Source organism: Melitaea cinxia, chromosome 2, assembly GCF_905220565.1.
Source record: "Melitaea cinxia chromosome 2, ilMelCinx1.1, whole genome shotgun sequence".
Classification (NCBI taxonomy): Eukaryota; Metazoa; Arthropoda; class Insecta; order Lepidoptera; family Nymphalidae; genus Melitaea; species Melitaea cinxia.
This window is the reverse complement of record NC_059395.1, coordinates 5,195,025-5,211,777: the sequence shown is the minus strand read 5'-3', so window position 1 is coordinate 5,211,777 and position 16,753 is coordinate 5,195,025.

Genomic DNA, 16,753 nt, shown 5'->3' with positions numbered 1-16,753 from the left:
CAATTTTTTATTAATGATCTCTTATGTCTAAAAGGAACTGACATGAATGATAACAATGAGGTTCATTTCCTTCTTTTAAATAATAATCTGTATAAAAATACTATCATATAATCTATACAAATAAATAAACTAGGAGTGTCTGTTTGTAATATTAAAATAACCGCTTCTTACTAAATACATATAGATGGTATGCTGTGTGGTTACGGTAATGAAGAATATAGCCACCCCCTCTCTTCCCGTGGGTATCGTAAGAGGTGACTAAGGGATAACAGTTCCACTACCGCCTTGGAAATCAAAAGCCAACCGATGGCGGGATAACCATCCAACTGCTGGCTTTGAAATACACAGGCCGAAGACGGGCAGCAGCGTCTTCGGTGCGCCAAAGCAAGCCTTGCGGTCACCAACCCGCCTGCTCAGCGTGATGACTGTGGGTAACACACATGAGTTCACGTCATTTTTGGCTCCGAACTTGTGGAGGCCTATGTCCAGCAGTGGACGGTATATATATATATATATATATATATATATATATATATATATATCAAAATAATCAATATAAAATCTTTTATTGACTGGTTTTACATAGCACACACGCTTCAATATTGCCAATATTATAAAAATTAAAAAAAAAAACTCAACTTCTAATTGTTAACTAAAAATTATACATGAAAAATAACGACGGTTTGAATGAGATCGAGTAATAAAGGTATTCTTTGTACTTATAATTAATTATACTTTTATCAACCAGTAATCAGTATATAGTTCGTATTATTCGTATCTAAGGAGCACTCTTAAACTCAATCAGTACCAAGCGGTGACGCGCTCTCGCTCATACATTTAACGAACTAACAAACTAAGGAGCGACAAATTTGGGAACTAGTTCGCGTAGTTCGCATTTAGGAGTGCTCTTAACAACTAGTTCGTTCGCGAACTACACAAGACTACAATATATAATATTGATTTGTTTTCGCATGCCATCAATAAATATGATGCGCAGCGTATATTTGTACTACGAGTATACAAAATCTATTTTGTTATTGATTGGCATCTCAGGTGGCTTTTATATAAAAAAGTATTAACTTGTCAGACCGGAATAGATATTTTTGTATCTTAGTAGATGCTGAGATAATTTTCTAAGGAATAATATTGTTTAAGATCAAATAAAACTATATTCAAAGACTATTTCGTCAGCTAATTACTATTCACAAATGATTGAATTTTTAGCAAATATCCCATAATGGGGTAAACACATTTTCTACTATGTGTAGGTAAATGATTGCAACCTAATTTATCGGGTTGTATAAGTGTAGGTTAACGAATAATTTCTTTACCAATATTAATGTTCACTATGTAGTACGAACAAACAATTTAGCCTGTGACATTATAATTAATCAGGATTTTTTTTTCTATAAACACAAAACCCATCCCGAGCAGGAATTGAACTCAAGAAACGCACCTCTACACCAGAGCGTTTGTTGTAGTACTACTTTAAAATACATAATTTATAAAAAAAATTAAACCCTTAACAATCAACAACGCTTAAAACACTAGATCGAACCCACTATCGCTTGCGTATCAGACAATAATAATGTAACCACTGCAACGACACGTCATATAGATATAAAAAAAAAACGTATATATCAAAATATTTTATAAATAAAAGTGATATCGTTTATAAAATCAAAAATATTAAAGTGTGTTTACTGATGTCTTAATAAATATTTTTTCATGAAACGTATTCGATTGACACGTCTATGAATAGAAAAATTGAACTTTATAACAAATTTTACTTGAAAAATAAACCTTATTTCCCTACAATAAAGTTTCGAATAAAAGAATCATTTATTTTAATGTTTTGTAGAACCTAAATTATATTTTTTATTTATCGTTCAATGTAATCACAACTACAGGTGCGACTTGTCAAATTAAATGATTAAATGTGTATAAATATTTATTTTATACCATTATTTCGATACCTATAAATGGGTTAAAAGTGCTCGGCTAGTGCTATTCAAGATATTTTCTTCGAGCTAATAAGAATCAATAAAAATACACTAACGACAAGGGTACAAATTTTTAGAAAAAAAGGTAAAATAGACGGCATCTCATTATACTTGAAAAATTAGCTTCAGTCTGTAATATTCCACTACTAGACATAGGCCCCTTTCCCCATGTAGGACGAGGATTAAAAAATACATCATTAACCGCAGGGCTGGCTTTGTCGTACCGAAGACGCTGCTGCCCGTCTTCAGCCTGTGTATTTCTATTCTTATTATTTTGGATGGTTATCCTGCCATCGGTCGGCTTTTTAAGTTCCAAGGTGGTAGTGGAACTGTGTTATCCCTAAGTCGCCTCTTACGAAACCCACGGGAAGAGAAGGGCTATATTCTTACTGCCGTAACCAAATAGCAAAATACAACACATGAAACATACAACTATTATATTTTAGTTTAAAAGCTTTTTTCTGTGTATTTCTCTTGTTGAATATTTATAAACATTTTTCCAGGTGAGCGCAGAGATGACAATAATAACAACAAACAACTTAAAGAGTGAAAATTGTGAACTGCATAATGTCCTCCGTAGACCAATGCAAATTTGCCGCGCAGCTGGCCTTTTTCCCGTGGAAGGCTTGGATGATAAAAATATTACTAGTTTAAGGTATTTTTTATTTTATTTTACATAACATTGTTTATGAATTATTTTCATTGCATTATGACCGTACAGGTAGGTACTGATTCTGACGTACAATTTAAAAAAGGACATGATGACATTTTTACAGTGCTGTACGATTTTAAAGTTTATTCAGACATCACTACTCCTCTTATTTGTTTGCCTTGTCTATATGTTAGTTGACTTTCAAGATCCAGATATGCTGTTAGTTTTCTACTAGTTAGTTTTAGTTCAGAGTGCTAAGTTTTTATCAAGCTGGCGCGACGGTTGCAGCGTTGCTCTGTAGCTGTTGCGCTGGCGATCGAGTGTTAGATCCCCGCACATGACAAACATTGTATTGGCCATACAGATATTTGCCATGGTCTGGGTGTTTGTGCAGTCCTTGTGGGTCTCCCCACCGTACCTCGGAGAGCACGTTAAGCCGTCGGTCCGTTTTTAGCGATTATTACTTATAGTAGGGAATATATCTGCCAATCCACAATGGAGCGGCGTGGTGGATTAAGCTGTAATCCTTCTCCTACATGGGGAAAGAGGCCTATGCCCAGCACTGGGATATTACAGGCTGAAGCGATGCATAGGCAAATCAAAATTGCGAAGTAACAACAATTCTCGACAGAAAGGTCCGTATTAGTAATTTTATTTACGTGTTTCAGATTTACCATAAAATCGTTTTACGTATTTTATTATTTCGCTACGATCGTGGGTCAAATAGTAATGTCATGTTTTGTGATTTATTACTTCTTTACAAACGACATTGGGCTTGAAACTATAAGTAAGTTTTTTTTGTAATTTAAGTTTACGTGAGTACTGTATATTATTATTGCTAATATTTGATAAAGTAATATGCGCAGTGATGCGGCGAGCTTAACTCCCACCCGGGGCACAATATCTTTTTAGAGCCCCCCTCCCTATTCGAAAACTATATATATATGTCCAGCGTTTTTTATTTTGCGGACCATCTGGCACTCCTTTGTGAGTAGCGCTCGGGGCATGATACCCTTCTTGCTCCCCTCCTCGTTAAGCCACTGCATATGCTATCAATTAATAAAGTAAATAACGCGTAAATAGCTTACAAAAAATGTACCAAACTTTGAATTACGTCCTAAAGTATAAAATTAAAGTATATTTTTAGATAACCAGGCTGAATCTTGAGGAACTTGTCCTTCTATGTCAAAATAATTATTTTAAACTTTTTATTCGTCTAGGGAGGAAAACAATCTTACGTCCCTGATGGTTAGCGGTTACCGTAGCCTACAATATCCATAAGCCTACAAACGCCTGCAACATCAGAAGCACCGCAAGCGCGTTGCTAACCCAATCCCTAATCCTCCCCAGGAGCTCTGACCACCTTGCTCATCATAGGAACACATAATTACTGAAGAGCTGAACTATTTAGCTGTGATCATCTGTAAGATGGAGGTAAATCCTCAGATGCGCTGCTTTAGATTTTGAGCAGGATATTTCCTCCTGTGCCTTTTTGTTTATAGTGCTGAAGTTTTATCATTCTTGTTTTACTATTTTTTAGAATACATTATCTTTTACTTGACCGGTTCAATAGCTGTAATAATTTTGGCAAAAATGGCGAGAAAATGGCCTCAACTTATGAGGAAAGTTAGTTATCTGGAAACGCGTGTTACTGGTGTACATTATAAGACAAAAAAATATGAAATAATCGTTTACGCCGTATTACTTTTTGGTTTATGTAAGTGTATAAATTAATTAGTTTTATATTTTATAAATAGCCTAATCAATACAAATAAATAAAATTGGAGTCTCTGTTTGTAATATTAAAATAACCGCTTTTTACTATATGTATACACGGTAAATATACGAAAATAACATTTTTTATAATTTTTGTCTATCTGTCTGGTTTTTTCCAGCTTATTTTAGCTAAAAAGTGTCTAAAAAATTTAATTAAATAGGAATCTTGATTTTTTTTACTGTAACCAGGTACCTAGTTACACTTCTAATCAAGTAAATGTGTCATTTTCAGGCGAACACATTCTGTCAGTTTTATTTCATGAAAAAACCGTTGAAATATGTGACCACAAAAATAACATTGATCTAGACTCAGTGAGACTATACTTTGAGAGATTATTTGTTTCTAAAACAATACCTTATGCTCCATGGAAAATGATATTTTATGAGGTATAAATATTTAAAATCTATCTTATATTTGTTTTTTTTTTTCAAGTAGGTCGGCAAAGAAGCGTACGGCTCACCTGATGGTAACCGATTACTTTAGCCTATAGACGCCTGCAGCACCAGAACCATCGCAAGTGCGTTGCCGACCCTATTTCCAATCCTCCCCAGGAGCTCTGGTCACCTTATTTACCAACAGGAACACAATAGTGCTTGAAAATCGTATTATTTAGCTGTGGTCTTCTGTAACGTCGAAACTATTCCAGTCGGGCTGCTCCATATCTTGAGCAGGAAATTTCCTGCTGTGCCCTACCTTGGTTAGAGTAGAGATGTAAAATTACAGAAAATGGGCACCTATGTGTGTGTGATAAGAAATACTATCAAGTACAATAAAAAGTAGTGACTTCTTTGTACATTCAATGCGTTTCAATATGTAAAAGTTTCTTCTTCATAAACTAATACAATTTGTCCAAGAAAAACTTTACATAAACAAAGATAACGTGTATATACAACCTGTTCGAGAAAATTTTTCTATAAATGAAAATAACGTATATATATATTTTATTTGTTTATCATATAGAAAATAATTTAAATTGCTTTCAAAGATCGTGACTTTTCAATCTACATTCATGTGGAACTTCACCGACGCAATCGTAATGTGCGTTAGTTTGTACCTAACATCGTATTTCAATTCTTTAAACAAGCTAATTGAAGATCAACAGAAACAGGTAAAAAAAATTTTATCCAATAAATAAATTAATTTGTAATTATTTACTTATAAAACAACTTAAAAACGTAACGTAAACTTTAATCGGTAAGACAAAACCTTGAATGTGATGCATTTTGGCCTACCGAATAAAATTTACAAGCTTTGGAAGTTTAATTTGCTTTTTTAGGCTGTTTTATGCTATACGCATCTCAGAATTCGTTGATCAGTTTTCTTACATTTTAATTGGTAAAATATAATCGGTATTTTAATAGTTGTTAATAGCAGAAAAAATAAAAATGGGTAATCAAGTGGTCAAATGTAATAAGGATAGCATAACAAGTAATTTTATTTTCCTGTGGTTTGTTTTTTGATACTTTTTGTCTGTAGTCCCCTTGTTTCTGACTAATTAAAAAAAAAAACATTTGACTTTTGTTAAAGTACTTTTAACATTACTCTTAAATAAAATATCGAGTTTAGAAATATTTACATCCTCGAGATTTTGTCACAACTGCAGTCAAGATGAACTCAGATTATTAGGATTACTCAAGAATGCTATAGATCATGGATCAGGATCTCTGTCAGCTGTTGCTTATAAAAATACCTGATACAACACTATCCAGCAGATAAAATTTTATGATATATTTCATCAACTGCACTTTATCTATTGGAACGAAGTTCCTTACGGCAGGCTTGACATTTGGCTGGGCGACGAACTGAAAAAATGTGATGCTAAAACCGTAAGAAAAATTTATAACGGAAGTGACGTAATATCAGTCACACGACTGTATAATATGACGTTTGTAAAACTAAAATATTACTAGTAAACTTTTTTTTAAATTATTTGTGTAATTTTATATTGTCGACAAAAATAAATAAAGTTATATGTTTTTTTATTTCACTTAATAGTTTGAATTATTATTATTATAATTTTGTTTGATTTATTTTATTTTACGGTATTTGTTATTTTCTAAAATACTAAATTTCCTAAGTACTTTTATATACTTAATTAAAAACCAATCAACAAAATTAAAAAAAACAAGAACTAGAAAATATAATTATATAAAATTCAACATTTTTTTTTTCATGTTGTTGTTTATATAATATCCGAAGGAACTTCGTTCCTACCTGGTGTCCCATGACACCACATAATTTATAATTTTAATTATGTTAACTGTTAAACTTTGTAGAGTACTTAGAAAATTAAAATGGTTTTGAGTGTAAAATTCTGTGTCTGTCTCACATACACCATTCTAACAGAAAATGTATATAAATAATTGCATTTCATACAATGATACTAATGATACTAAACTCTCTTCGAGTTATAGTTTTATTTTTAGATATTTTTATTTGCAACCTGTGAATTCAATCGTTGTAGTTTGTTAATTGAGGTGTAGTCCCGCGGGTTCGTTTTATCTAAGAAATATATTATTAGGATCTATAAAATAGATTCACTCGTATTAAAAAATAAGCTAACTTTTTATGGTTGTCTTGAATTTGGGGCGTGTTATTTTATAGAATATGTAATAACCATAGTTATTTCAGAATTCAGTCAACTGGAAAGAGATACGCTTGTACCATTCGTATTGCGTAGGACTTGTGAAGGCAGTGGATGAAACCACGTGCTACCTGGTTCTGATGTCGTTCTTCACAAATCTATTTTTCATTTGCGTTCAGCTTTTTCATTTGACTAAGTAAGTATTGTAATTTTTAGTATTTTAAATTAATTCGAATAATTTTAATATTTTAGCGGCTGACAGATTAGATAGTGTTAAATTTTTTATGAAACATGCAAAAAGTGCAGAGCTCTTGGAGTGGAGACCGCGTCTTGGAAAACGCAGTGTGGGACGTCCTCCGGCCCGTTGGACCGACGATCCTCGTAAGATTGCCGGTTAGGCTGAATGAGGATTGCGGAAAACCGGGATGTCTGGCGCGAACTTGGCAAGGTCTATGTCCAGTAGTGGACTGCAATAGGCTGAGCTGATGATGATGATATGCAAAAAAGTATGTACTTTTACAAAAAATACAAACGGACAAATACAGAACCTTCAACTTTTAAAAGTCGGCTTGAAATAATATATATGGTGGTAGTAAAACCTTACTTATACTTAGTTTTTTTTAATATTTCATTATTATGTTTAGCTTTGAATATCCTGAATTACCAGACTGTTCCGAAGATGACGTAAAATTGTAAGTACTTGAAAATATAGTTTTATTTTATACTATAAATTACTATTATATTTATATGTTTTATTATTAATATTATTATTATTACTCTATTCCTGCACTACTTTGCCCCGCGTTTCACATTATAACTCACTGCCATGGGTTGACTGGAAGAGATCTCTTTTAGAGATAAGTTCGCCCTTGCCAACTTCCTTTATTATTATGACTATTGTAAAATTTACTTAGTGCAATAAAGAATATATATATTAAAAATTACCATAAAAATTATAACTCCAAAATTTTACAGTCATTTGTGATATATCAAAAAGTATTCCGCTGATTAAAATGTGGAGATTTATCAGATATAGAGTCAATATTCACAGAATGAAATAAACTCCTAGAAATATAAAAATCGCTTCGACCACTCACAGATCCATTTCAGCACATTTTGCTTCGCCAAAAGAATATTATTGTTTAAATTGAAATTTTGATATTTTAAGTAAGTTCAATTCGTGGTTACTTACATATTAGTGTTAAATAATTTGCTCTTGTATTTCTTCTCTTTTCCCATGTAGGAGAAGGATCAGAGCTTAATCAACCACGCTTCTCCAATGCGGGTTGGCGGATATATTCCCTCCTATGAGTAACGATCATTAAGCAGGTGTACATGATAACAACCGAGACCGTCGACTTAACGTGTTCTCCGAAGAAGTGGGGAGACCCACAAGGACTGCACAAACAACCCAGACAACGACAAATATCTGCATGGCCAATAAAAATGTTTTTCATGTTCAGGGATCGAACCTGCAACCGCTAGCGCAACAGCCATAAACTAGTGCTGTGACCGTTGCGCCAACGCGTCGTCAATCGTCGTCGTTTGATTTCGCATAAAATGAAATCAATAAGAAAAATCAACGAATTTTGATTTGAACTCGCTCTAAAGGCACAAAATACATAGCACAGAACTAAAAATACATTGTTAAACTCTGAAAGTTCAGACCACCATTCGATTGACGTAAAAAAAAACACAGCTGAAAAAAAATATATAGAAATCGTCTTCTACTTTAATGTATTTCTATTATAGTTTGGTACATAAAACTTTAATCTAATACATGGATGGACTTATTCACACCGCACATTATAAGGTCCCGCTCTTACTTTATTTACGAAATTCTGATAAGGACGAAATATCACGTCATTCTGAAACATAACTTATAACAAAATTAATTGCCACAATTTGCCAGACGTGTGCTGGATTTTTGGGCATTACATATTTCAACGAGATACGCACTCATTTATTATGATAATGGTATAATATATCTAAAATACTTTGACGAGAAGTATCTAGAGGTATTCGTTAGTACGTGCCGTACGACTTGTTTATTATCATTGCTTTCTCGATAAACTTCCACAAGTAAGTAAAAGATGATGAAATATCATTATACCTAATTATCAGTTAATATTGATTTGTATTGATCATAAGACAGTTATTATTAATTAATAGTTTTTATGGACGTAATTCGCCAGGTAAGAATAATATACCTACATATATAAAATTACATAACTGAAAGATGCACTAAAATGGAACATATTCATGATAATATATATTCGTAATTGGCCTTTTTGATTATATTTCATTCTAGTTTGTTTTATAATTTTTTCTGTGCTGTGTGCCATCCCTTATAAGTAAATAAATAAATAAATAGATAAGAATCTTGACAAATGCTTCAACCCATTTGTTTGAAATATAAAATATTCAATATTCTGCAGTTTCGAAACGAACAATATATATTTTTTTAACAGAATATATATTGTGTTTAGATTTTTTATTAACATTGTTCATCAATTTCAGGTTATACGCAAGTTCCGCACATTTTCTATACTACGCTTTTTCTTTCATTTTCTTATTTACAAGAACATCCCTCGCTTTTCTATTAGCTGCGAACATTAATACCGTTGCAGGACGACCTTTATTGGTCCTACAGAATGTTTCAACATCTGAGTACACTATCGAGGTAAGTATCAAATTATATCTCTTTCTTAAATTATAGCTAAGATATATCATATTAAAATTTTATTTATTTTTCCTTAAAATTCAAAAATGGCAGCTTATAAAATTAGCCTTGTTATACATTATTACTTATTAGTGTAAAGTAGGTAGAGTATTATCATAAAATTAAAAACATTTATCCAAATTTTTATTTTTATTTTTTTTTTTTTTTTATTTTTATTGAGAAGACGAAGAAATCTTTAAGAAAGAAACTTTTTCAGGTACAGAGATTCATTCGTCAGATTCGATACACGACCACAGCTTTGAGTGGTGTTTGTTTCTACATAACTAGAGGAATGATTCTTACGGTATTTTATTTTCTATTAAATTATTAATTTCTAATGTTATATGAAAATGTAATTGACAAAAAAAACTTTCGATTTCAGGTCATTGCCACAGTAATAAAATATGAATTAGTGATACTTCAATTCTGTTCAATTTAATTATATATTTTTTAAATAAATTAATATCTATTGAAACGTAATTGACACTATTTTTTTTCCTTTTTTCAACAGTCCACATGCCAACTTTTATTTTTAGAGTAACAGTTTTTCACTAATTAGCTATAATATAATGGGAGGTTAACTAAACTAATGAAGAATCATTATTGTTTATAAGTATAAACATATCTATCCTATCTAACCTCCTTTTTGAATTCTAATCGCATTCCAAATTTAAAAATATAAATAAGAAAGTACACACTTGCTTTACTAAAACGTTGTTTAATTTTCTTTTACTGTGCACTAAAGAGCGTCTAGTCAGTTTAAATATACTATCATAAGACAACACTATTACTTAGTTTCGAAACTATTACAGTTGATATTAGAAGTTTGGACGATCTATCCAGACATATAGCAAGTCTCGGTGGAAGTTTGTTTCTGAGATGTAATCAAACACGTGTTTGTCTTTATTATCTTGTATACAGCATCATTCTAATTAAAAATCGAATTTGAGAATTTGTAAATGTGTTTTAATGTATATAATATACTGTTTGTTTTTAATTTACTTCACAAACAAGGAGGAGGTCCTCGATTCGACTGCTTTTTTATTAGTGTTACCCTAAAATTTTTTACAAAGTGTACCACTTTTGATAATTCTTTTTTTAATCGAAAGTTGGTGCCATACAGTTAGTCAATCAGTAAGTTCAGTCTATTGGAGTCCACTGCTGGACATAGGCCTCTCCAAGCTCGCGCCAGATATACCGATTTTCCGCAATCGTCAGCATTCTCATCCAGCCTACATCGGCAATCTTACAAAGATCGTCTGTCCAGCGGGCTGGAGGACGTCCCACACTGCGTTCGCTTAAGGTAAGACGAGAAGGTCTTTTGCTAAGACGCGGTCTCCTCTCTAGGACACGTCTGCTCCAACGGTCATGCGACTCAGATTACCAGCCCCCTCTCACTTCAACTTGCTAATTCTGTGGACTATGTCGGTTTCTTTCGTTCTCTCGCGGATAGTCTCATTTCTAATCCTATCATTGAGAGAAACCCCAAGCATAGCCCGTTCCATTACACATGTGATCTTATTTAAATTTGATCGGAGGAGAACTTTTTGAGAGAGCATCGCTTGTAGATGTAATTAAAGTGAATTTTGTTTTCCTTTATGAGCAAACACGATTAATAGTAATATTTAAAAAAAAATTATAGAATATTGATTAATCATGTAAAGTAATTATCTAAAGCTGTGTTGGTTTAATGGATTTTAATGAGATGAATAAAGATGCTCCGTCAATGACACGTGAAATGGAAAATGTATTAAAAAGATCGATCGCTTCGATCAAAGTTGTAACCTTTCGTTAAGTCAGAATATTCAGTAGAGACTGATGCTTATGTTTCAGACGGCGTGGCACCAGCTGAAACTGGTATTCATTTCCTGAATATTAAAATATCGATATCAGGAATGCTCTTAACGTCACATATTTGAAAATTTCGTATTAAAATATTAAAATTTTTAGCGTCGACAGCGTTGCGTTGATTTTTTATTATTAGAAATGTTTCGTATTAAATAATGATTATTTTTTTCGGTCTCATATGTTTTAATGAGTTGTAAATAATATTAAGATTAATTTAATTATATTGTCAAGAAAGAGGTAGACAGTGTACAGAAGAGGTAGACAGTATTCAGAAGAGGTAGACAGTACGTAGATACATATACATACGTTGTTGTTATAATGAGTTTCACCTGATATTGCATTACGTTGCTTCTTGTCTTACTTATTTAATAGCTCAACTATATATGTATGATATAAATGAATCGCTAAAATATATGTACACTGCACCAAATTGGATAGTTCTTTTTCTTTAATTTGTTATTTTTAGGATAAGGTACAATAAATAATTTATTACGATTTAAAATTAAGGTTTAAATTTATTTATTTTCATAATGACCAAAACTTGTTGTCAATATTGAAGTATGTGTGAATATCTGTCGCGAAAATTAAAAATTAATTTTCATACTTTAGACTGAGCTTCTATTCTTCTTTTTCGTTATTTTTGCGATAAACAACAATGATCTTAGCGTTTACCAGTTTTTTCTATACTGCACTAAATAAGGAAGATAAATTTAAAATTATGTTTTTGAGAAATGATTTTGAATCTATGTATATTAAAATATATCAAGAAATTTAATCAGAAGCCTTATGCACTTTTAAAAATGTCGTAAAAAATATCATAGACAAAACGTAAAATGAAAAAACAACAGATCAGAATCAAGAACAGATCAAGAGATACGTTCAAATGTTATGGCTTTTAGCTCTTTAACCCTAAGAATTTAGTAACTAATGAATATGTATGACTCTATGCAACAGTATTAAGTATAAGAATAAAATTTATAACATGTCTGGTACAATTTATTTTAACTGTTTTAACGTTTACAACATAGCGTTTAATTATTTATTCTTTATGAGTAGATTTCAAAACACTTATGTCTGTACTGTTTTCATTAAATGTCCTGTTAATGTTGATATTTGTAGACTCTGATACAGGAGTATCTGTTATACATTCCATTGGAAATACTATTACTTGTTATTGTGTTACCATTTAGCAAAAGTTTTAATTGCAATTCTATTATTTAAAAAAAATAATAATAATTTCTGTGGGTTTTTAATCCTATTTTTTTTTTGAAGTTTTAACCGTGACTTTTAGACGTCAGAATACCAGAATCGTCGCAAGCACGTTGCCAACCCTATCCTTAATTCGCCAGAGGAGCTCTGTTCATTTTACCCACCAACAGAAACATAGCAATGCTTGAAAATAGTATTACCTATTTAGCTGTCATCATGTCATGTAAGGTCGAGGTATCACCCCAGTCGGGCCGCTCCATATTTTGAGCAGATAATTTATTTATTCATCGTTATTTATTCATACATTTACTTAATCATAACAATTTATTTTCTACTGTTATTTATATATACACATATATGTAATATGTATATTCATTAACGCTGACCATGACTTTAAAAGGCAGTCACGGGTCTATCGGCCTATAGTCATAAATTAAATCGTACGATGGATAAGCGTAATACGTGATGTTTTAGAGGTCAGCCTATTAGCGATTAATTAGGTTAAGTATTACGTAGTTTATTCGCCTTTTGTGATATTTAATTATCACGTTGTTAGCTCGTCGAATGTTTAACAGAGTATTAACTTCGTTATTTCGGTATAATTATGTCAAATTGTATCATGTTTATCGCTTTGCTCGTATAAATGATAGAGTGATATTTTAATTATAATAAAAACTAATAAATAACGTGTATTCGATCCAACATTCAAGCCAAAAATATTTTAGATATTAGGTAAAAGTCTTAGCAGTGAGTTGAATCCACTTTTTTAATGTCGGCAAGCTCGTATGATACATATAAAATATGTAATTGGTAAGTGTGTATTCATTTGTAAGTTATGTTTTAATTATATAATACGATAATAATTCTGCGTATTTAATTAGTTTCCTCTTCATTTTATGCTATTGAAATTGGTATATAATATTTATCGTAAAAAATTACTTTGCAACCACTTTTTGATGTCAATAAAATGTCAAATATAATTGTTACTGGTACCTGCAACATATTTTCCTATAGTTATTTTTTCAGTAGAACATGTAAGATACGCGCGTACGCATTTTTATTTGAAATATTTAAGGGATGCAATCGACAAAACAATTACGTAAATTAAAGCAATTAGCGAAAATCTTGCAGTATATGCGCGAAAATTGTTAGATGACATAAAATACAACTAAGCATGAATTATGATTTTCACCCTTTGCTGAATATAACTTTAGTAAATTTTAAGAAAAAGAGTATCTATTATCCCATGTTATAGGACGAACTTAAATTTGATCAAGTTTCTTTTAAGTTTGTCTTGTTCTATGAGGCATAATGCGCGACCAAGATACGGACAGACTGAAAATTAAAAAAAAAATACATTTTTGAATATCATATCAAAAATTGACCGCTCCAGCGGGATTCGAACCCGCGTCTCCGACTGACCGTGTCGGCGCTCTAGCCAATTAAGCTATGGAACGATGTACCCGCTAGAGCGAAATTTTTTTTTATATGATAATTTTTATTTTCGGTTTAAGCGAACCGTGGCGCCGTCTATAGTGAGTTCTTTACAGAGACCCGTAACTATTCAAAGTTTCATATTACAATGAAAATCTTTGACAGGAGACGACACCATGCTATTATTAATACCTACGATTTTATTTTTGTGTTACCCCCCCCCCCCACATTAGGAATTCTAAACATTTTTGAATATCATATCAAAAATTGACCGCTCCAGCGGGATTCGAACCCGCGTCTCCGACTGACCGTGTCGGCGCTCTAGCCAATTAAGCTATGGAACGATGTACCCGCTAGAGCGAAATTTTTGATATGATGATTTTTATTTTCGGTTTAAGCGAACCGTGGCGCCGTCTATAGTGAGTTCTTTACAGAATACGGGTTCGAATCCCGCTGGAGCGGTCAATTTTTGATATGATATTCAAAAATGTTTAGAATTCCTAATGTGGGGGTAACACAAAAATAAAATCGTAGGTATTAATAATAGCATGGTGTCGTCTCCTGTCAAAGATTTTCATTGTAATATAAAACTTTGAATAGTTACGGGTCTCTGTAAAGAACTCACTATAGACGGCGCCACGGTTCGCTTAAACCGAAAATAAAAATCATCATATCAAAAAAATTTCGCTCTAGCGGGTACATCGTTCCATAGCTTAATTGGCTAGAGCGCCGACACGGTCAGTCGGAGACGCGGGTTCGCATCCCGCTGGAGCGGTCAATTTTTGATATGATATTCAAAAATGTTTAGAATTCCTAATGTGGGGGTAACACAAAAATAAAATCGTAGGTATTAAAAAAAATACACTTGATTTCAGCGTGTTTTAGAATGCGTTTTAAAAATGTCTTCAATGTACCGAATTTGATCTGTAACTGTTTTATTATAAACTAGCTTTTGCCCGCGGCTTCGCTCGCGCAGGAAATCTATTAAGGAAGTACCTAAGGGTTAAGACTATTTATTTTTTCAGTTGATGCTGAAATTAATTTTATGTCATGTCCGCCGTCGTTTCGAAATACCTGTCACTTTCGCAGTCAACATCCCAAAAAACATAAATACGACACCGATTTCGATTATTAGGTTTATTTACCCCATTTCACCTCCTACGGGGTTGATTTTCGGAAAATCACGAAAGATGTATTGGTTTATTTATATTTGCGAGTCGGAATGTCTATTTAATATTGTTTCGCCATACAAATTTTGAACCACCATTTTACCCCTTTAGGGGTGGAATTTCGAAATATAAATTTTTACTCCTTGAATAGATCATGAAGGGAAACTATGAGCAAAATTTCAGCTTTTTAGGTCCAAGGGTTTGGGCTGGGCGTTAATGAGTGAGTTAGGACTTGTAATTTTATATACAATACAATACAATACAATACAATACAATACAATACAAATATACTTTATTGTACAACCAGAAACAATACATGTAACACAAATGAAAAAGAAACAAGCAAAGGAAAAAATAATAATTATAAGAACAAAAAAATAAATATATATAAAGAAGAAAATATATATTTAAGATTTTAAAACGTAAAGTTGATAAAAAAATAAGTTTATTTAATTACTGGTCTGTTAGCCGACATAGTTGTATTCTTTTATTCTTAGCTGCATGTTTTCCGCTGGATGTATATCACGCCTTCCACCGTAATCTCTCGGCTGATCGTTTTCAGGACGAAACTCTGAAAACTACATGTTTAATGTATGATACTCGTAAATTGAAGTAACGAATTATATAGAATAATAGTAATAGTAGGGAGTAACTTAATTACTTTTATTTTAGAAATTTATTTATTTTATAACTCTGCAAACTAAACAATAACTTCTTTTAAATTTCACGCAGACGAAGTCGCGGGCAGAGCTAGTCGTAAATAAAATTACTTACTTCATCTCCTTCATCATAGGCATTTTGATAATAACTTTTTTTACTTATTTCATGTAAAGGTATAATTTCCCGCCGTCGCAAATTACCAATAAGGGAATTTGGACCATAATCGTATCCAAGACTGACTCCGAAAAAAATTTGAATAAAATAAACTCTGAGTAACATGTTTTACTATCTTGAAATCATTTTTATTTGTCGATATTTCCAAGAAACTTATAAAAGCTATTAAATTTTTACACCTGTTTTAGTATTTCTCATATCGTTTTCTTCGTGAAACTGCAGTTTAAAAACATAATTTCGATAAAGTTCGAATATAAAACTCTCTATATATAACTCGACGATTTATTCGCTTTTGACAATAACTGTAATAATAGTGCGCTGTACTGTTTATATTATATGATTACTATTCTAACTTGTAACTTGCAGGCAAAAAATTATTTATTTATTTATTTATTCTTTATGTACACCGAAATACAGACACATATAAAGAAAGATACAATACAAGATGTACAAAGGCGATCTTATCGCTAAATAGCGATTTCTTCCAGATAACCTTTGGGTACTGGACACGATACAGTAGC